At 37.2% G+C, this 22604-nt stretch overlaps 1 protein-coding gene across 3 annotated transcripts in view; it reads left to right on the top strand.

The window, feature by feature from the left end:
• The window catches only part of AKT3 (AKT serine/threonine kinase 3), a 339823-nt gene that overhangs the window by 49306 nt on the left and 267913 nt on the right, over nt 1-22604 (top strand). Inside the window, exon 3 of one of the 3 annotated variants that reach the window (XM_036887665.2) lies at nt 12841-12902. The exons of the other annotated variants lie outside the window; for them this stretch is intronic. The gene's annotated coding sequence lies outside the window, so the exon portion shown is untranslated. The remainder of the gene's footprint in view (nt 1-12840; nt 12903-22604) is intronic. 3 annotated transcript variants of the gene reach the window in all.

Raw genomic sequence — 22604 nt, 5'->3', positions numbered from 1 at the left:
GTGCTCTGGGCGGAGGCAGAGACGCTATTGCTTGACCTACTGCTGGGAGAACAAGCTGAGTAATAAACCCTTTCACCCCAAAGAATGTTTTGCTGTCAATTTTTTTGGTCACATTGAATCCATAGTGAACTTTCTGGGGCTGAAACCTATTGGCAAGACATGGAGATTAGTAATTAATATGAAAAATGGTATGTGCTTATCTCAAACTCAGCTTGTTTCAAAGCAGACTACCCATTTCTCCCAAAGCAGTTACACCTCCCATCTTTTCTGTTTGGTTATACTGTTTTACCCCTTTTCTAGGCACTTAGGCATGAGACCACAGTCATTAGTGACCTTTTCCTTGTTCTTACCCAAGCATGGTGCCAATGCCTATAACCAGATCCTGCCTAATTTTTTGTTCGTGTTCATCAGTTTTTTCCCCATTCCCACTGCTATCATCTTGCTCAGATTCACATGAAGTAAGTGATCAGTAACTATGTGTCAAATGATAGAATATGGAGTACTGTAGTATCTTCCAAGGACAGATGTGCCCCTAGACTCATGGTACTCTTTTCAGTCCCATACCCCTTTGTGATGTGGCACTGTACAATTTATGTGTGTTTCTTCTCTAAGCCCTCAGTAGCTCACTGTTGCGTAGAAAATGACCCAAACATTGTCTACCATCATTCCAGCCTCAACCTCAGTACTTGATGATTTATACCATATGCTCTTTCTACTAATACAACTGCTTACCATCTCCCATGAATTTCTTTCTTTTACAGCTTCTATCTGATGACTTTTTCATTTTTTCTAAATGGGATGCATTTTTTCGGGCCACATATTTAATTACCTAAATCTTTCCCATCAATAGAACTCATGTTGATACCTCCACAGTCTCTCCAGCTAAGAGTACAGTTGTTTTTCTCTGAATATATATCTTTCTGTAAATAGAACATTTTACTACTCTTTTGGTGCTAGTTGTATTATATTATAATAGATATTAGTGTATCTGGCTTATATCCTCTAACTTAAGTTTGAGGCAATATGGTATAGAGTTTGACTGCTTAAATAAATAAACTTGCAAATCTCAGTGGATTAAGATAATTTGGGTTTTGTTTCTTGCTCAGTAAAGTCCAGAACAGATATAGTATTACTGGTTGGTAGGTTCCTCTGTCTTTGTGCTTCCATCGTTTTTAGCAAATGGTTTGACTTGTGCTTATCTGCATGAGTTGGAAAGGGAAAGATCATCTGGGAGAGTTTTAGTGGGCCAAGCCTGAAAGTGGCACTCTTCATTTCTCATATGTAATTAGCTAGAACTCAGCCAAATGGCCATATTTGACTGCAAGGGAGACTGGGAAACATGTGTCTAGGTAGAGAGGTTTTTGGGAACACTGGGCAGTTTGCCAAAGTGCTCAAAGGCTTGGCCTCTGAAGTCATACAAACCTGGACTTTAATTCTGGCTGTATCATTTACCAGCTATGTGATCTTGGACAAGTTGTTATGTTTTCGTATGTGAGACTAAACTAGTAATGCAGGTGAAGTACTTGGCATGTAGTAATTACTCAGTAAATTTTAGTTGTCATTGTCATCTTCAGTGACATATCTTGTGCCTTTGTTACATACATGCTTATTAAGTAGTTATTAAATGACTTTAAACATGGCTAGTGTAAGGAGTTTCTTGTGTCACAACCCCTTTTCTTTAGTTAATTGTATTATGGTAAGAACTATCAAGAGATAAATCTTTACCAGAACCTATAAATTATACAGTATTAAATTACATTATTCTTGCTAAATTGAGTATTTCATAAATATACTTTGAAAAGAAGAATAAACAGTATATTTTGGAAAGTTAAGAAGATAAAGTAGTGAAAGAGAAAATACAAAAGAAAAAGCTAGGATAATTAGAAGATTGGTCCAGAAGTTTCCAACATCAGAACATACACTTTCAGAAAGAAATCTAAAAAATCATGACCTTTGGTTCTAGAATATTTTCTTGATTTATTTCATTAATGACTTCCCCCCTCTGTTTCTTCTGATTGAAAGGGCCCATTGAATGACCATACATGGTTGATCATAGACCCACAATAACACCCATCATTGTGAAATTTGGGAACTAGACCCATGTATAATAGATGAGGAATCTGTCTTTGGAACTCTCAGCTATAGTAGCAGGAAGACAGTGGAGCACAGTGCCTTTAAAATTCTGAGGAAAAGCGATACCCAAACTAGTGTAACTAGTCTAACAAACTATTAATGAAGTTTGAAGGTAAAATCTATTTTCCAAAAGACAAGGTCTCAAAAAAATTCATCTCCCAAAAACCCTCAGGAAGCTGAGGAATGTACTGTCAAAATGAGGGCATATATCAAGAAAGGTGATGCCTGAGGCAGGAAAGAGGCATTGGGACCTGGGAGAGGGTGAAAGAGCACATCAGAGGACACAGAGAGTCTTCTTCAAGAAGTTGAAATGTGTAGAAGGCTGATGTGGATGAGTATGTCAAAGGAGATTTGTCAGACTGGAGATTCTGGGTTAATTAGGGGTAAATATATAGCCGATTAGTATATAGGGGTAAGTATGTAGAAAATGAAGTAAATGAGAAACCAGACAAATATTAATTCTAAGGATGACAAACATTGTCAGGAAAAGAAAGGTAATTATTTTTACTGTTTGGCTCAGCTCGGAACACCCTGTGTAGTCATGATGTTATGAGCCTTAAATATTGATTTAACCAAAGTATTGACATGGTGGGGGTGGGAAGTATGGAGCGTGGCAGGACTAGGAAACAGAACTCAATTTTGAACTTCATCAACAGGCAATTGCTAGGAAATACCCAAGACTGACCCTTTAAGAAGCAGTTATATAAACACACTATATTACTTAGAGATCCTGAGATAAATTCCAAAACAGCTAACTGAAGAAAGTTTTGGGGGAAAGGGAACATTGGAGAGGGGCACTGGAGACTAGTTTTTCTTAACAAATCTTGTAGATCTAGTTGATTTAAAAAAAATATTGGTGTGCAACATTTATTTGTGAAAATCTAGATTTTGGAGAATCCATTAACTTTAGCAATTTTTTTCTAAATTAGAATTTTTTCAGTTGTTTCAGCTTTTCCCTGAAATGTTATCTTAGTTAGGTTAAAGTTTCTGTAGTGTGTAACTGGATTTGCAGCACACAGATCTATCTTGCCATTGTCCTCATTATTTTGCTCCCAAAGACCCTCCTTATGGGGGAGGGGATGGCTGGTGGTTCTTCTGCAGTGACCGCTCTAGGACCAGGGCTTCCCAGATGAACCTGATCCTGCAGTGCTGGTATTCTCTGTCTCCCACTTCTACATTTGTCATCCATCTGCGCTGTGCTGTTTTGTGTGTGTAAATTCCATTGTGTTCTCAAATCAGCTCTTAGACCACCCCCAGCCCGCCCATTTTTGCCTTCCCTAATTAACTCTTCTGCAGTTTCTCTTTCGTTAGCATCTTAGTAGCAGGGCTGCTTTGGGAGTTAGAAGCTGGTGTGCTCTCGCTTGATACCTCTCCTTGAAGCAGGGATTGAAGGGTGGAAGGGGAGACCTGTGCGTTAGTCGCGAGGGTGAGGTAAGCCATCACCATCATCCTCAGCTCTTCTGGTTCAGCAGCTTCTAGTCATCTTGCTATCTCTACCCCCAGTGCTTTTAATAACACTAGAGTTTGTTACTGGCTGGTTTACTATTTCTTGCTTATTGCATACTGACCTATTAAATTCAGAATTCTTAATTGTTTGTAAAAACTAAGTTACTGGGTAAATTTTGCTAATTTAAGTGGGAAGAGGATTTATTAAGGATATCGGAGGTTTCCCTGAAGCATCGGATGGTCAGACTATCAGGATTTGGGCTACACAGCTGTTAACAGTGCCTCCACCCCTAAAATAGTTGCACTCAATGACTGATTATCTGGCTTTGGAAGGTTGCCATTCTTTATTACATTAATATAACTATTGTACTCTTTAATGATAAACTTGTAAGTTAAGAAATTATCATTTTTCTTTTCAAGTAGAAGTCATTGTGGGGGAAGTGATGGCATGACTGCATTTGTACTTCCTGAGATTTAAAATCCAGAGATGGGGATAAAGAGGCAACACAAATATTCAGGAAATGAAAGCATCATTTTGGTCTACTTTGAATACCCCTATTTGAGCAGGGTCAGAAGGTAGCCTTAGGTCAGCACATTTCCCAGTGTATTCCGGTTAAAACATAATTCAGATTCTTTGATTAAAATCCTCCTGATTAGTTTCTTCAGAATCCAAACTGATAATCTTTAAGGCTCAGAATGATGTGGACAGAGGTGGATTTTCCACGAAGCTAATTAGAGTTTAAGGCCTTTTGCTGGGATGGGGGCTGTTTACCAGGCTGGACTTGAGGGGCAAGGTCACCATAGTTTTCCACCTGCTCCCTGTCACACTTCCATCCTTTCAGGTTATGTGGGAGTGGACACAGGCAGTATTGGAATCCTAAGGAGAGATGTATGGGCTGTATTTGTATGGTTTGCAGTTCTTTTCATGTAGTGTAAGAACGCCTCCCAGCTGGGTCCTCGCATGAAGGCACAGGGCCGGAGAGGTGATCTGAACTTGTCCTGTGGTACCCAGCCGACACTGGAGAATGTGAGTAATGGCGAAGAAGCCAAAATTGGCCATCTGCAAGTTTGTTGAATATTCTTTTAATGTTACAGCTTATATGTATAAGAATGTAAAAGATGTTTTCACAAATTTGGTAATTTGAAATATTTACATCATCACCAGTAGTCAGTTGTGAAGCTGAAAGAAACTTTTCTAGGTGAGAGACTGAACTATTCTCTGGTATCTCTATAGAAAATGATACTACTAAATCATTGTCATAGGAAGAGGCAGTCAAGTACTGTCCTGCCAAGATGTGTAGGAAAATTTATTATAAACAGATGCCAGGGAGTTAATTATTAAAAATAGTGTGTCATTATTTAGGATTTTTTGACGGGGTTGACAACTTTTGAAAATTTATAATTTGATGTAGTTTCCTTTGTCAGTCTAAAGAAACGCTCAATTTAGGGCCTCATTTTTTTTTCATAGCTTTGTGTGCCTTTTCTTTAGAAAGCCCTTCCCCCAGGTGCATATGCTGCAAGCTCCCTTGACACCTGAATTTCCCCAGGATCCCCTTTGTCTGCCTGTTTACCCCCACCTCGTATACACCCTCACAGTCTCTGTCCAGCAGGTTGTTGTCTTCAAATTATTTTGTCTGTTGTCATGTCAGCCTTATGTACTTGCCTGTCACACTCCCTTTAAAAGGACTTTTCATTATATACTTCTTACTATTATTTATGAATAATATTTACTTTTAATTCGCAGGTATCTTCTCAGAGAGTCTTTGATTGCCCAATCGAAAGTGTCCTTTCCTTCCTTCCTCATCCTTACCACATCACCTGTTTTATTTTCATATCGTTTACCAGCGTCTGATTTTTGTTGGTTTACGTTTTTATTGACTGCCCCCACCTTTCTGAGTAGAAGCTCAGTGTATGAGAGCTCTGTTGGTCAGGGCTGTATTCCTAGCGCCTAGAATAGTGTCTGGAACTTACAGTGCACCCAGTGGGTACTTGTTGAATGAGTTAATGAGCCCCAGTTTGTACATTTGACTGTATATTTATTTGCTAGTACAATTTCTTACATTTTGTTATTTTTTCATATCATTTGTGTATTCACTGTATGTGGTGCTGGGTTGTCTTACCAATTTGTATAAACTCTCATTTGATCTTTTCTGCTCTAAACACTGCTTAAGCCTATTATCTGCCATTGTATTTTGGTTCAGAATATTCTGTTTCAGAATATTCAAACATAGACACAAAGTATGGAAAGTAATAAAATGAGGGCTCAAGTGCCTATATCCTAGCTCTGTCATCTGTTAGTATCAGGCCCTTCCTTCATTTATTCATACCAAGCATTATAGATACCCTTTAAGTTCATGCAATCCTTCCTAATGTTACTCTCTGCTTTTATCCTCCTTATTCAGAGGTATACTTAGTTCAGGGTTTATCATTCTCATGCATTTATATTTAAAATTTTTATATATAAACTGTGCATAAGAACAATAGAACCATGTGTTTTTCAAGCTTTATATAAATGGAACTATACTGTATGTATCTTATGCAACCTTTTTTAAACATCATGTTTTACAGATGTATTTGTTTTGATTCACAGAGTTTTAATTTCTTAGTTTTTCACTACTCTGTGGTGTTTCATGAATAAACCATACTTTATTTAACTGTTCTGTTGAGGGGCTTGAAGTGGTTGCTGGTTTTTTTCCCTATTACAAGCAATGGTGCAATTGGGCATTTTTATACATGTCCCATGTGTATATGTGAAATTTGTTTCTGGGACATATTATTGCAAGTAGGCAATTGCAGGTCACAGGGTGAGCTCATCTTGACCTTTACCAGATTCTGTGTGTTGTGTTCAAAAGTGGCTGTTACCAGCTTACCTCCACCAGCAGTTGATGAGGAGTGTCCGCTTTTCATGCCCTTGCCATCACTTTCTCAAACATAATTTTGTCAATCTCATGTGTGAGGAATGGTATTTGGTGTCTTATATTTGCATTTTTCTGGTTATAATGAGGTTCCAAGTTCTTTTGGTATGTTTATTGCTATTTAATTTCTTTTGTAAATTGCTTTTCCTATCCCTTGTCTCCACCCCCATTTTTGTATTGGATGATTTATCCTTTTTTATTGATTTGTAGAAATTCTTCAGGTACTGCTATTATTTGTTATTTGAATTGCAAATATCTTTCAGTTTATGCTTGTCCTTTTAGTTGTATTTGTACTATTGTTGTACCCCAAATTTTCATTTCAGTACAGATACATTTATTAACGCTTTCTTCATAACTTTGTTTCTGACACCATATATAAGAACTTCCCTATATTGCAGCTATAACAGTAGTCTCTTCATAATTATCTATTGCTGCATAGCAGATTATCATCAAAACCTATTTGTTTAAAACAAACAGTAAACATTCATTATTTCTCCCCATCTCTGGGAGCAGTGAGGCTGCTGTGGTACTGGTCTTGGTCTCTCATAAGTTTGTGGTCATCTGAAGGTATAACTAGGGCTGGAGGACTTGCTTTTAAAGATAGCACACTTGTGTGGTAGGTGAGTTGGTGTGGGTTGGTGGTGGGAAGCCTTAGGCCCTGTTCATATGGTCCTTTACTAGGGCCACTCGAGTGTCACCGTAGTAATGGAGGCTGCGAGCAGGGAAAGAGAATGAGGTGGAAATGAATATCTTTTATGATCCAGCCTTTGAACTTGCAGACTGTTGTTCTGCTCTCTTCATTGTGAGAGGAGGCTGTTCTGGGCTGGAACATTGGGGTGTAAGGGTCATGGGAGGATCTTGGAGGCTAGCTACCAGAGAGTCTTACATTTTCTTATAAGATACCTGAAAGTTCTGTCACATTTAGGTCTTCACTCCACCTTGAGGACCTTGTAGTTTGTGTGTGTATGTGTGTGTGTGTAAGGTGTCAGGAAGAGGATCTGGTCTTCCAACAAATGCGTAATGATTGTCCCAACCCCATTTACTGAATAATTCACCGTCATTGTTCTTTTTATATGTGGATTTATTTCTGGGCTCTCTGTACTTCTTCAGCCGATTTTTATATCCCTATGCCAACACAACTTTACAACAAGTATTGATCTAAGGTGAGTCTTAAACTCTTGTTCTTCATGGCTGGTTTAGCTCTTCTTGTCTCTAAAGGGCCATTAAGAGAAATTGTTAAATAAATCCATTTGATTTCTAGAATCAGTTTTCCAGGTTCCATGAAAAGTCCTGTTGGGATTTTGCTTATTTTAAGGAATATAAAAATATGACTGTTTTTTTTATTTAAAAAGTGCTCTGTAAAGATTACTGAAAAAAACCTTAATAAAAAAAAAAATCATCCATAACCCCATCACCGAAACATCATCATTGTTATTATATACCATTAGAAATCCTTAAGGATTTGATTTTGTAAAAATTAAATCTTCTCTATAACAAAAGGTATCATATGGTGGGGGAAAAAAAGGATTAAGATTCTTATTATATAGTGTGCTTCCATAAATTGTTAAGAAAAAGATAAATGACCAAGTAGAAAAATGGGCAACAAATCTGTTTAATTCCATTTTAAAATGTTTGCAGTATAACTTAAACCTAGTTTTGGCACAGCCTGAATTTATGCTTTGTAGTTGTAAACACTGGCCCACAGTATAATGTTCCTTAACTACAGAGGAGGATATACAAAGAAGTCCATATGTCTCCTCAGGTGTTAACGTAGTTTCACATTTGCATTACGTTTTTCTTTCTGCCTCCTCCCTTCCTCTCTGTTCCCATGTTTTAATCCCTGCTGCCCCTCCCTATACATGGTATTTTAAATATATTTACATACAAATATTTTAACTATATTTAAACATACATAAATATACTTATGTTTAAATACATAAAACTTTTTTCTGAACCATTTGAGAGTAAATTTGACATGTGATGCCCCTGTTAGCCTTTTAGAATGTGATACATTCTTAAGTCTGTTTCCTAAAATAAGGACTTTTAAAAATATAATTGAAGTTACAAAATGAAGAAATTAACACTGATAGAATACTGGTATCCAGATGGTGCCAATATAGCCTTTATAACCCTTCCCCTCCAAAAATATCTTGGCTGTTCGTGCAGGTCTCGTTATGCGACATCATGAAGTTTCATCATGCTGCTGAGACATGTTTTTCACGTCTCTTTAATCTTGTTTAATCAGGAGGTACATGGTTGTTGATGTGTCCCAGTACGGTAACTTTGACCACTGGTTCCGGTGGTGTCTGCTAAGCTCCTCCATTGTAAAGTTATTTTCTTTTTGTAATTAGCAAGAATCTTGTGATATTTCATGACTATATAAATATCTGGTTACTTCTCAGACTTTGGCCCACCAGTTGCAGTTTCCTTTATGGTTCTTGTTTGAATCCGTTATTAATGATTCTTGGTGATTTTCTTAGTTGTTGCTTTCTCATTTTAGTTGAGTTTTTAGTAGAATAAATTTCTTTCTCCCTTATTAATGCCACTTTACTCAATGGATTCTAATCTTTCACCATAATTACTGATTTTGAAATGCTCAAATTATCCTAAATTTGGTCATGGAAGTTCTTTCAAGCTAGCTCCTATATATTCTTTTGATGTTCCCATCAATGTGTGAAGACTTTCAGACATTCTGATACAATACAATATTCTAGGCTCATCATATACTTTCCCTTCTCTGCTCTAGAATCAGCCATTTCTCCAGGGAGCTCTGGTTCCTTTTAGTGGAGAATAATATTATCTTTCTTTTACTATATTTTTATTCTTAATTACCTTTATTCTTCAGTACTCATTTTTTATGCTATCCTGATCCATTCTGTTTTTGCATGAGTACCGTACTGCTTTAATTATTTTAATTATTTAATTATCTTATTAGATCTCTCTGATATATATTGCCTGTCCTCTAGAACCCCATGATTCTTGTTTTTTCTTAACCTCCTTGTTTATCTCATTTTCTTCTTGGATTCCCCCTCCTTGAATAGGTTTTTAAAGGGTAGAGGTAGATTCTGCTTTTCCTATGGGGAACTGGGCATTCTCACTACTCATTGTTGGTGGGACATTTACACTGGTTTCATCAGTCTGGTGACAGTTTAGTAATATTTAGAAAAATTACAAATGTGTATTCCCACTTCTCAGAATGTATCCTTCAGGTATAGTTATACATTCCATAATGATGTATGTAGAGGTTTATTTGTATGAATATTATGAGTAATAAGATTTGGAGATTATCCATAGTAATCTACAAAGTCTATTAATGTTCTCCTACTCAGACCTGCATGATGATAGATTTTCTTATACATGTCAACCAAAACAAAATACTGCAACAAAGTGGAAACAGAGCCCAAGTGTCCATTATAGTGGATTGGTTGAGTTAGTTATGATACAGCACTACAATGGAATATATACAGTTGAAGAGGAATAGGAAGAGTGGTATTTATATGGGAAATCAAGGAAAAACCACTGCAAGTAAAAAGGAAAAGAACAAGGTACAGAACATATTAAACATTACTTTTTGTGTAAAGGAGAGGAAATAAGATTATCTAGTTATATTTGCATATATATTGGCATACAGGAACTCTTGGAAGGAAAAACAAGAAACTAACCTTTTACCCCAGGAAGCAGTGTGATGAGGCTCTTTACTATATACCTTTTTAATCTTTGATTTTTGACATGTGAGATACTACCTGTTTAATTCCATTTAAAAATGTTTCCAGAATAACTTAAACCTAGTTTTGGCACAGCCTGAATTTATGCTTTATAGTTGTAAACCACTGGCCCACAGTATAATGTTCCTTAACATACTATTTAAACCCCTTTTTCTCTTCATGTCTTTGTATTTTCTACATACTCATAAGGATCAGTTTGTCATCTTCTCTGGGAAGCCATCATGCACCTCTGTGGGCTGAGTTGAGTGATTCTTACAACATTCAGTTTGTTACTGCTCTTATCATACTGCACTGCAATGATCAGTTCCCTTATATTACCAAGACATAGATGCTGAAAGATTTGCTTTGATTTTTTTTTCAATAGCTTTGCTTGTCAGGTAGGAGCCATTTGTCACATAGTTTATAATCTTTAATGGAGACAGACATGCAGGAATGTATTAACATAAGAAAGGGTGTAATAAGTGAGATACTAGGCACTATTATACTTCCAAAGGAGGTTTTTCACATGGGTCTTGAGATGGGCCAGAATCCAGATGGAGACATTTTAACAGCACCTATAAAGGAGAAGCAAATAATCTGGTAGCTTTAGTGTAGAGCAATCATAATTCAAGGTGAACTGCGAAGGAAAGGAAAAGCAGAGACAGGTTGTGAGAGGTAACATTCTAGTCTAAGGAATTTAGATAGTATCTTGTAGGCAGGGTAGGACTATTGAATGTTTTTGAACAAAGAATCAATCTAATCTGTGTTTTAGGATGATTACTCTTATTCTTTGCATAGGGCAGTTTGAAAAAGGAAGGAGTGAGAGACAGGCACCTGTTAACATGTTTTATATTGTAAACTACAGGTTAAATATGGGATCAGAAAAAAGAACAGTCAGCCACATTTTAAATACCATGCTTTTTTTGTTCTTGCAGTCCGTTCAGTCTGGAATTCGCTTTCCTTCCACCAGTGAAAATCTGTTCACCTTTGAAAAGATAGCTAACTGTTCTTTTATTAGTGATCCTTGATAAATTCCCTCCAAATATAATTAATTGTGTCCTATAGTGACTGCATGTCATTTATTTCTTTTGTAACTCTTTTCATACTTTACTTGTCTTAATAGTACCTTGTCTTATCACCCTCAAAATTATTTGCTTCCTCCTGGAAGCCTCAGCTTTACAGTTTGACTTACTCATATAACACTTAATCATATTGTATTGTTTGGTTTTTCTGTTTATGTCAGTAAACGTTTCTTGGGTAGCAAATCTGGAGGAATTGATACTTTGGAGTCCATATGCTTGTCTGTAACATGGGATTAGATGTATGAGCTCCTTCACGGCACCTTCATTTTGACCATTGCACTTAGCACGGTCAGCGATACTATTAGGCGCTCAGTGATGTAGAGCCATAGTGGAACAGTGGTGGGTAAAATCCAGGCTTGAATCTGGTCTACCACTCCAGCCTCAGTCCACTCTAGGGAAGTCATTTAGCCTGTTAAAGCCGTAATTTTGTTACTTGTAAAACTGGGAATTAATGTGGGCTGCCATAATAAAATACCATAGATTGGGAGGTTTAAACAACAGAAAGTTATTTTCCATAGTTCTGGAGGCTGGGAAGCCTGAGATCATGGTGCCAGCACAATTGGGTTCTGGGAAGGACTCTCTTCCTAGCTTATAGACAACACCTCCTTGCTGTGCCCTCACATGGTAGAGAGCGAGCGCACACTCTGGTGTCCCTCTTAAAAAAAGGGCACTAATCCCATCATGAAAGCCCCAGCCTTGTGACCTCATCTAAACCTAATCATCTCCCAAAGGCCCTACCTCCAGATACCATCACATTGGGGGTTAGGGCTTCCACATACAAATTTGTGGGGGAGGACACAGTCGATCAGTCTATAACACTATCTTATGCAGTGGTTATGAAAATTAGATAATGTGTAGAAAATATTTAGCACTGTGCTTCTGACATAAAAAGTGCTGTGTTTATTTAACCTGTCATTATCACCATTATCATTACTTTGACTTGGCATGAATTTTGCGTATGGGGTAATGGAGGAAAATTAGAAGTGATTTGGTGATACTGCTCTTCATTGATGGAGAATAGGTGATAACATTAAGAAAGAAAATGTAGGAAGAAGAGCAGGATTGCAGGCATGCTGATGTGAGATGTTTTCTTTATCAAGAGATGGAGAAAACAGTTGCAGATATCAGGGTTATAGGTAGAACATAACTATGCCAACAGTAGGAAAAAAAACCTTAAGGTTCTGTATGTGTGTGTGTCCTTTAAAATGTAGTTCTTAATTTGTTTTTATTCAAATCTTGATTTTCTTTTCTCTGATTTTATTGGTAGGTTGAGTTTTTCTGTGAGCCTGGGAAAGAAGTGCCACTTAGATCTTTATCACAAATTACATCAACTTAATTTTGCTGGATTTCAAAAAGTTCTGTTTCAAACATTTTGAATCTTACACATATGTTGATATTTTAAAATGGAGTAGAATCTACTCCTACTCTCTAGTATTTAGAAATAGACTTTGTTCTTTCTAGGTAAATACATCAAGAACTTATTTTATTAGATTTTCTAGAACTGTAAGAGTCTCCAGTTCTTCACTTTTGGCAATAATTGTCTCCACATTTACTTTATAGAGTCCTCTTTGATGGAGCCCACAGGCGGAGAGGAAGCACAGGATTCATAAGATGGCGGGCGGGTGAGTGACTAAGAATTGGGGCTGGAACTTGGATAAAAAATGGGTAGTTTTGTTGCCCCTAAAAAACAGTAGTAGAAGTAGAAGTGTAAGTTTGGACATTAGCTTGTCTTGGTGAGGTCCATAAAGACAGTTTAATGGCTTTGAGATTTTCTTTGTGTAAGCTTGATTAATATTTTAGATGGTATAGCTGTCATGCCATCTGTACTCTGATTTTATCAAAATTCATATAGTGACTGGGCACACAGTTGACACTTTGGGGAAACACAGGGCAAATAGCTTATCCTAGAGTACATCCTTTTTTTAGTGATAGTGGTCAAAGATACATCATTAAAATGCAGTTTGGGACTTCCCTTTTTCATTTTAAAACAAACATTTTAACTTAACAGTAAGTACTATTTTAATTATAATAAACAGACAAATACTCTGGAACCACAGAAATCAAACTTGAGAGACAGAAAATAAGAAAGCTTGCAAGGAGATGGTATATAATTAATATAAAATAATCATCAAGTGATAAACATTTTCATTAAGAAACATGTGTGCCCAAGATCCACCTTATTATAGTACATATTATATAAACTCAAAGCCGTGATTTGATACAACAGAATCATTATTGCATCAAAGACATAAAGGCAGTAAATTGAAGTGATGAAAGGAATAGAGTTTGTAAAAGTGGAACCATGTGAAAAAAGGAAAAGTCTCTGGGTCTGTATCTATGGCAAGTGCTTTTATTTCTCAATATTAAAAAAAACCTTAAATTGGTGTATGGTTTCCTGTTGAATTTATAGGTCTTCTATGAATGTATATAGTTGGATGAAACTGGTTATGGGTAATAAGATGAAGTAGAAAAAGTTTGTCTTTGGGGCCCTTTTTCTCTTGGTCCTTCAAGCTCCTCAGTCACTCTCCATAGTGCTTTCCCTGGTTCACACTAGCAGAGCTTCACAGTACGTTTGAGCCTTGACACGTTAGCTTTGAAAGATGAATACATACACTAAATGATTCACTGTTTTACATTTTGAAAATCCAAACAGATTTATGTGTAACTCAGTGTTCATGTGTAAAGTTCGTTACCTTGTAACTCCCAACATTGTCATCTATTCGCGTGTTGGGGGATATATTTTTAGAGAAGAGATTTTTGACTCTGCCCCTTAAATCACAACCTGTTGCCAAGTAGGAAATGACACTATTACAGGTCCATTATGTGCTGGTGTCTGGGTGTCTGTGCAGCCCCTGTGAGCTCGTGAGATGGGCATTTTCATTCACACTTTGCCGGAGGAACTGCAAGGGTTACAGAGAGGTGAGATGGCCTTTCTGCAGAGGTCACAGTGAAGGCACATCTTAAATCAGGGCTTTCAGACTCCAAAGATTTTACCTTTCCTGCTGGACCAGTATTTCGGTCATTTGTTCTTTTGTTTTACACATTTCTTTTTGAACATGAAGTATCTTGCCCTCAGGAATTTCTTTACAGGCTTCTATAGAGTTGTTTCCCCTGCCACCTGGTGAATTACCACACCAGACCATGTGGCTTGTGGTTGATTAGTCTTATTCAAAACTTTTGTTGTGTTTTTGCCTAGGAACGTTTTACTGGCAGAGCTGGTTGACAACTCCAACATTCAGTTCTAAGCATGCTCAAGTTGGTTTGTTTTTTAGCTGATTGGCTAACTCTGAAGTTTGTACTTAAGAGTAAGGACATATGGATGAGTTATGTGTGAATTATAATGTTTGGAAATGATCACAGTAAGAATTAATAAATTTCTTGTTATGGACACTTTTGAACAGATATATTCAGTACTACAGTTTGAGAATGCTCATTCAACAAAGAGCTATAAAGTGCTTAGTGTATGTCAGGGCTTTGCTAGATTGTATACTGAACACACAGGATTGCTGCCCTTGATGGGATGGTAGCTCGGAAGGGAACAGTATGAGGTGCTGATTAGGATACGCTGTAATCATTATGGTAGCAGAGGTGTGCAGAAGGAAGAGCAGGTCCTTTGGAAGAGGTGGCTAACTGTGCTAGGGGACCCAGGGAAGGATGCAGAGGAGAGGTCGTAGTTTAACCTGAAGTGTGAACTTATACTTGACTACGAGAAAATCCATGATCTGCTTGTGCATCCTGCACATACCACATTTCCCTCACATGCACACACAAATGCAGTAGTGAGCTTGAACCCTTGGTGTCTTCCCTGTTCCCCTGAGTCATACTTAATCATGTACCCACCCACTGTATATTTAAGAAGGCTTTTCATGTAGCTGCTCATTCATTTCCCTTTATTTTTCTACTTTCCAGCTCTTACATTTCTCTGGTGTTTGGAAGCAGGCAGGCTAATTTCTGGGTAGTAAAGGAAAGTCAAATTAATGTTGATTGTTTATTTCTGCATTTTTTGCAGCACTTACTAGTGAGTGCAGGATTGTGGTGGTGGTGGGAAATGGTGAAGCAAAGGGTCAGTACAACTAGGCATCTCAACTGCTTTATCATTTTTACAGTCACATAAATGGTTTTCTTCCAGCATTGGAAGAATTTTGGTCCTACCTCTGCTCTAATCAATTTGTTCTCTGCCTTTGAGATAGTCAGTTAACCTCTCTTAGGCCTCAGTTTCCTGCTTTTAAAATAATGGGGTATGATAAGGCTCCCTAAGCTATTCTTTTTTTTTTTGGGGGGGGTATTATTAATGTACAATTACATGAGCAACATTATGGTTACTAGACTTCCCCTATTAAGTCCCCACCACATACCCCATTACAGTCACTGTCTGTCAGCATAGTAAGATGCTATAGAATCACTACTTGTTTTCTCTGTGTTATACTGCCTTCCCTGTATCCCCCCCGCTACATTATGTGTACTAATTGTAACACCCCTTTTTCCCCTTTATCCCTCCCTTCCCACCCATCTTCCCCAGTCCCTTTCCCTTTGGTAACTGTTAGTCCATCTTGGTTTCTGTGGGTCTGCTGCTGTTTTGTTCCTTCAGTTTTTTCTTTGCTCTTATACTCCACAGATGAGTAAAATCATTTGATACTTGTCTTTCTCCACCTGGCTTATTTCACTGAGCATAATACCCTCCAGCTCCATCCATGTTGTTGGAAATGGTAGGATTTGTTTTCTTCTTATGGCTGAATAATACTCCATTGTGTATATGTACCACATCTTCTTTATCCATTAATCTACTGATGGACACTTAGGTTGCTTCCATATCTTGGCTGTTGTAAATAGTGCTGTGATAAACATAGGGTACATATGTCTTTTTCAAACTGGGCTCCTGAATTCTTAGGGTAAATTCCTAGGAGTGGAATTCCTGGGTCAAATGGTATTTCTATTACGAGTTTTTTGAGGAACCTCCATACTGCTTTCCACAATGGTTGAACTAATCCACATTCCCACCAGCAGTGTAGGAGGGTTCCCCTTTCTCCACATCCTCGCCAACATTTGTTGTTGTTTGTCTTTTGGATGTTGGTCATCCTAACTGGTGTGAGGTGATATCTCATTGTGGTTTTAATTTGCATTTCTCTGATGACTAGCAATGTGGGGCATCTTTTCATGTGCCTGTTGGCCATCTGAATTTCTTCTTTGGAGAAGTGTCTCTTCAGCTCCTCTGCCCATTTTTTAATTGGCTTATTTGCTTTTTGTTTTTTGAGGTGTGTGAGTTCTTTATATAATTTGGATGTCAACCCTTTATTGGATACGACATTTATGAATATATTCTCCCATATTGTAGGATGTCTTTTTGTTCTACGGAGGGTGTCCTTTGCTATACAGAAGCTTATTAGTTTGATGTAGTCCCAATTGTTCATTTTTGCTTTTGTTTCCTTGCCCAGGGAGATATGTTCATTAAGAAGTTGCTCATGTTTATGTCCAAGAGATTTTTGCCTATGTTTTTTTCTAAGTTTTATGGTTTCATGACTTACATTCAGGTCTTTGATCCATTTCGAGTTCACTTTTGTGTATGGGGTTAGACAATAATTGAGTTTCATTCTCTTACATGTAGCTGTCCAGTTTTGCCAATACCAGCTGTTGAAGAGGCTGTCATTTCCCCATTGTATATCCATGGTTCCCTTATCGTATATTAATTGACCATATATGCTTGGGTTTATATTTGGGATATCTATTCTGTTCCATTGGTCTATGGGTCTGTTCTTGTGCCAGTACCAAATTGTCTTGATTAATGTGGCTTTATACTAGAGCTTGAAGTCAGGGAATGTAATTCTCCCTGGTTTATTCTTCCTTCTCAGGATTGCTTTGGCTATTCGGTGTCTTGTCTTGTTCCATATGAATTTCAGAACTATTTGCCCTAGTTCATTGAAGAATGCTGTTGATATTTTGATAGGGATTGCATTGAATGTGTAGATTGCTTTAGGCAGGATGGCCATTTTGACAATATTAATTCTTCCTATCCATGAGCACAGGATGTGTTTCCATTTATAGGTTTCTTCTTTAATTTCTCTCATGAGTGTCTTGTAGTTTCCTTGGTTAGGTTTATTCCTAGGTATTTTATTTTTTTGATGCAATTGTGAATGGAATTGTTTTCCTGATTTCTCTTTCTGCTCGTTCATCATTAGTGTATAGGAATGCAACAGATTTCTGTGAATTAATTTTGTATCCTGCAACTTTGCTGAATTCATATATCAGATATAGTAGTTTTAGAATGGATTCTTTAGGGTTTTTTAGGTACAATATCATGTCATGTGCAAACGGATAGTTTGATTTCTTCCTTGCCAATCTGGATGCCTTTTATTTCTTTGTGTTGTCTGATTGCAATCTGGATGCCTTTTATTTCTTTGTGTTGTCTGATTGCCGTGGCTAGGACCACCAAACTATGTTGAATAAAAGTGGGGAGAGTGGGCATCCTTGTCTTGTTCCCGATCTTAGGTGAAAAGCATTCAGCTTCTTGCTGTTAAGTTTAATGTTGGCTGTGGGTTTTTCATATATGGCCTTTATTATGTTGAGGTACTTGCCCTCTATACCCATTTTGTTGAGAGTTTTTATCGTGAGTGGATATTGAATTTTGTTGAATGCTTTTTCAGCATCTATGGAGATGATCATGGGGTTTTTGTCCTTCTTTTTGTTGATGTAGCGGATGATGTGGAGGGGGCAATGGGGAGTGACTGCTAATGAGCTCTCGGTTTCTTTATGGGGTGATGCAAAGTCCTGGAATTTGATAATGGTGATGGTTGCACAATATTGTCAATATACAAAAACTCACAAATTGTACACTTTAAAATGGTGATTTTTATGCTATGTGAGTTACAGCTCAATAAAATGTTTAAGAAGACTTGGCCCTTTCCTATCTGGTGCTAAAATGAACCGTTGGTATGTAGGGATAGAAAAGCTTCCTGAGAGAAGGACAGGTATGACATTCTGTGTGTGTGTTCAGACTCCTAGAAAAAGTAATATTTAAATGGAAGCTGAAGAATGAATTGAAGTTACTCAGGTGATATTTATTTCTGTTTGCTCTTAGGTGATAAAATATTAATAAATTTCAAACAGGTACAAAGTAGAATAGTATGATCAGCACCCATGTAATCCACACCACCTTAAAAAATTTTCAGCTCATCACCCATTTTATTTATATATCTACCTATTCTTTTACCTCGTGGATTATTTGGAAGCGAATTTCAGAGGTCACATCATTTCATACATATGTTTTGTTTCTCTTTAAATGACAAGAATTCTATTTTTAAAAACATATTGAGTATTTTTTAACTTGAAAATTTTTTTCTTTTGGAAAGAAATTAAGTTAACAGTTTCTAGAAATGGTTACTGTGTTACTGTTTTATACAATTTAAAAAAGTGCTTGCATATTCTTTTCTAATAAATATTAGGTATGCTTATAAAATAGTAAAATTGATGTTATGAGAATTTGGTTCATATATTAGTCTTTATGCTTCTTGTGATTAATTATGATTAACCAGGACTTACACATGACAAAATTCTTCTTTATAACTAGTAATTAACTTCTTTTATCATATTCAATGGCCTTTACTGTTTTACTTTCCAGGAGTGTCCATATAATTTAGAAGTATTTTGGCCTACCCACTCCTTATTGAACACATATCTCTCTCTGGCTTCCCTGAAACCAGATTTCTTTGTTCAGCCCTGTGTTGGAACATTGTACTGACATTTTCTTTTGATACTCACAAAATGTTATCATATGCATCCTTACTGTCTTCTTGAGCCTCTTCTGCCCTCTGTGTATACTCTTAGTTCTGCTGTAATGGCTGTGGGATACATCATCCATGTATTAGTGAATCCCAAGTATTTGTTAGTAATGAATGAAAGGACCTCTCTTCAGAGGTCAGGTTGAGCATTTAAAATGTCCCCATGGATATCCCACAGTCATCATAAATTCAGGTCTTCAAAACTGAGTCCTTCTTCTGTTTTACTAAAGCATTTTCCCCTTCAGCTTTCCTCTGGCTTATGTCTTCAAATCCTTGGTTTGAAATACTAATACCTTCCTCTTCCTTCATATGCTTTGCATGTGTTACTTTTTTATTTTTATTTTTATTTTATTTTAAGGTATTATTGATATACACTCTTAGGAAGGCTTCACAGGAAGAAACAATCTGGTTACTACATTTACCCATATTATCAAGTCCCCACCTATACCCCAATGCAGTCATTGTCCATCAGTGTAGTAAAATGCCACAGAGTCACTATTTGCCTTCTCTGTGCTACACTCTCCTCCCCGTGACCCCTCATACCATGTGTACTAAACATAATACCCCTCAGTCCCCTTCTTCCTCCCTTCCCACCCCACCTTCCACACCCCTCCCTGTTGGTAACCTCTAGTGCCTTCTTGGAGTCTGTGAGTCTGAGTCTGTTGCTCTTTTGTTCCTTCAGTCTTGCTTCGTTGTTATACTCCACAAATAAGGGAAATCATTTGGCACTTGTCTTTCTCTGCCTGGCTTATTTCACTGAGCATAATGTCCTCCAGCTCCATCCATGTTGTTGCAAATGGTAGGATTTGTTTGTTTCTTATGGCTGAATAGTATTCCATTGTGTATATGTACCACATCTTCTTTATCCATTCATCTACTGATGGACACTTAGGTTGCTTCCATATCTTGGCTATTGTAAAAAGTGCTGCGATAAACATAGGAGTGCATGTCTTTTTGAATCTGAGAAGTTGTATTCTTTGGGTAAATTCCAAGGAGTGAGATTCCCGGGTCAAATGGTATTTCTATTTTGAGCTTTTTTAGGAACCTCCATATTGCTTTCCATAATGGTTGAACTAGCTTACATTCCCCACCAGCAGTGTAGGAGGGTTCCCCTTTCTCTGCATCCTCACCAGCATTTGTTGTTCTTGACTTTTTCAATGCTGGCCATCCTTACTGGTGTGAGGTGATATCTCATTGTGGTTTTAATTTGCATTTCCCTGATGGTTAGTGATGTGGAGCATCTTTTCATGTGTCTGTTGGCCATCTGCATTTCTTCTTTGAAGAATTGTCTCTTCATATCCTCTTCCCAGTTTTTAATCGAGTTATTTGCTTTTTGGGTGTTGAGGCGTGTGAATTCTTTATATATTTTGGATGTTAACCCTTTTATATATTTTGAATGTGTCATTTACAAATATATTCTCCCATACTGTAGGATGCCTTTTTGTTCTGTTGATAGTGTCCTTTGCTGTACAGAAGCTTTTTAGGTTGATGTAGTTCCACATACTCATTTTTGCTTTTGTTTCCCTTGCTTGAGGAGATGCGTTCAGGAAAAAGTTGCTCATGTTTATATTTAGGAGAATTTTACCTATGTTGTCTTCTAAGAGTTTTATGGTTTCATGACTTACATTCAGGTCTTTGATCCATTTCGAGTTTACTTTTGTGTATGGGATTAGATAATAATCGAGTTTCATTCTCTTACATGTAGCTGTCCGGTTTTGCCAACACCAGCTGTTAAAGAGGCTGTCATTTCCCCATTATATGTCCATGGCTCCTTTATCCTATATTAATTGACCATATATGGTTGGGTTTATATCAGAGCTTTCTAGTCTGTTCCATTGGTCCATGGGTCTGTTCTTGTGCTAGTACCAAATTGTCTCGATTACTGTGGCTTTGTAATAGAGCTTGAAGTTGGGGCGCCCCACAGCTTTATTCTTCCTTCTCTGAATCACTTTGGTTATTTGGGGTCTTTTGTGATTCCATGTGAATTTTAGAACGATTTGCTGTAGTTCACTGAAGAATGCTGTTGGTATTTTGAAAGGAATTGCATTGAATGTGTAGATTGCTTTAGGCAGGATGGCCATTTTAACAATATTAATTCTTCCTAACCATGAGCACGGGGTGTTTTTCCATTTATTGGTAACTTCTTTAATTTCTCTGAGTGTCTTATAATTTTGAAGGTATAGGTCTTTCACTTCATTGTTTAGGTTTATTCCTAGGTATTTTATTCTTTTTGATGCAATTGTTAATGCAATTGTTCTCCTGATTTCTCTTTCTGCTATTTCATTATTAGTGTATAGGAATGCAACAGATTTCTGTGTATTAATTTTGCATCCTGCAACTTTACTTAATTCAGATATTATATCTAGAAGTTTTGGAGTGGATTCTTTAGGGGTTTTATTTATGTACAGTATCATGTCATCTGCAAACAGAGACAGTTTAACAACTTCTTTACCAGTCTGGATGCCCTTTATTTCTTATATGCTGTTACTTTATCTGGTTAGTTCTTCCTTCAAAATATATAACTTACTTGCAATTTCATTATTATTGCGTATTCTAGCCATTTTTTCATTTAGTAAACTTCCTAACAGTTTTTAGGGCAGCTTAGTGCTCTTTTCTGTGATCTACAAACTTGTGCTCTCCATAGTCCAGATGATCCATTTACATATCTGTCCCTCATTAGAACTAAGCTCTTCAGGGCCTAAGATGGATTTTATTCATGCCTACACCATAGTACATGAGACATTGTAATATTCATTAAAAGTTAATTGATTTGAGTTGAACTCCTAATCTCTTTACCTATATTCTTGTAATATCTACCTAAGGTCTTGTCTTTTCTTTGCAAGAATATTCCATATAAAGTCACCGTAGCTGTTTGAGAATCTAATGAAAGAAGTGGAGTCTCTTTAAATGTACTCTGTAAATTCCCATCGTAGAATTTATTGCAATCTGTAACTATTATTTATTTTCTTTTTTCTTATGGATTCTCCCCCTGGAAAAACACTCTGTGACATGGTAGGGACCATGTCAGTCTTACATATTTTTGTGTCCTTTGTATAAACTTACACAGGATAGGACATTAGTAAATACTGAATGTGAATGTGTACTCTCCCTCCTCCCCGATTGCCAGCAATACACATATATGTAACATAGGTAATTTCACAGAAGTTAACAAACCTTAGACTTTGAGTCTTTGCTTTATTGTTATCAGACTCATCTTCCTAAAGCAGTATTTTATTATTGAAAAGTCCAGTTAGACTCCTATGCCAGCCTTCAGATAGATTCTGGGAACGCAAAGGTACATAAGAACATCATTCCTGCTTTTTATGGAATCTAGGAAGAAAGAGGAAGAAATACTTAAATCTTCTTGAGGAGGTTAAAGAAAGCTCCCTACAGCACATCTGGTCTCTCTGAGGTTTTTTTCCAACTCAAAAAGCATAATTCACAGGTGCCGTTTTTTTGCAGCTGGCAAAAACCTGGGTAGCTGCAAAGCAAGGACTGCTGGCCTCCAGCAGTTGTCCCCCGCTGCTGCTCCTGTGGCCGCCCTCACTCTGA

Source organism: Manis pentadactyla, chromosome 9 (genome assembly GCF_030020395.1).
Source record: "Manis pentadactyla isolate mManPen7 chromosome 9, mManPen7.hap1, whole genome shotgun sequence".
NCBI classification, from domain to species: Eukaryota; Metazoa; Chordata; class Mammalia; order Pholidota; family Manidae; genus Manis; species Manis pentadactyla.
Note: the sequence above shows the minus strand (reverse complement) of the source record. Positions and strands in the feature narration are given on the sequence as shown.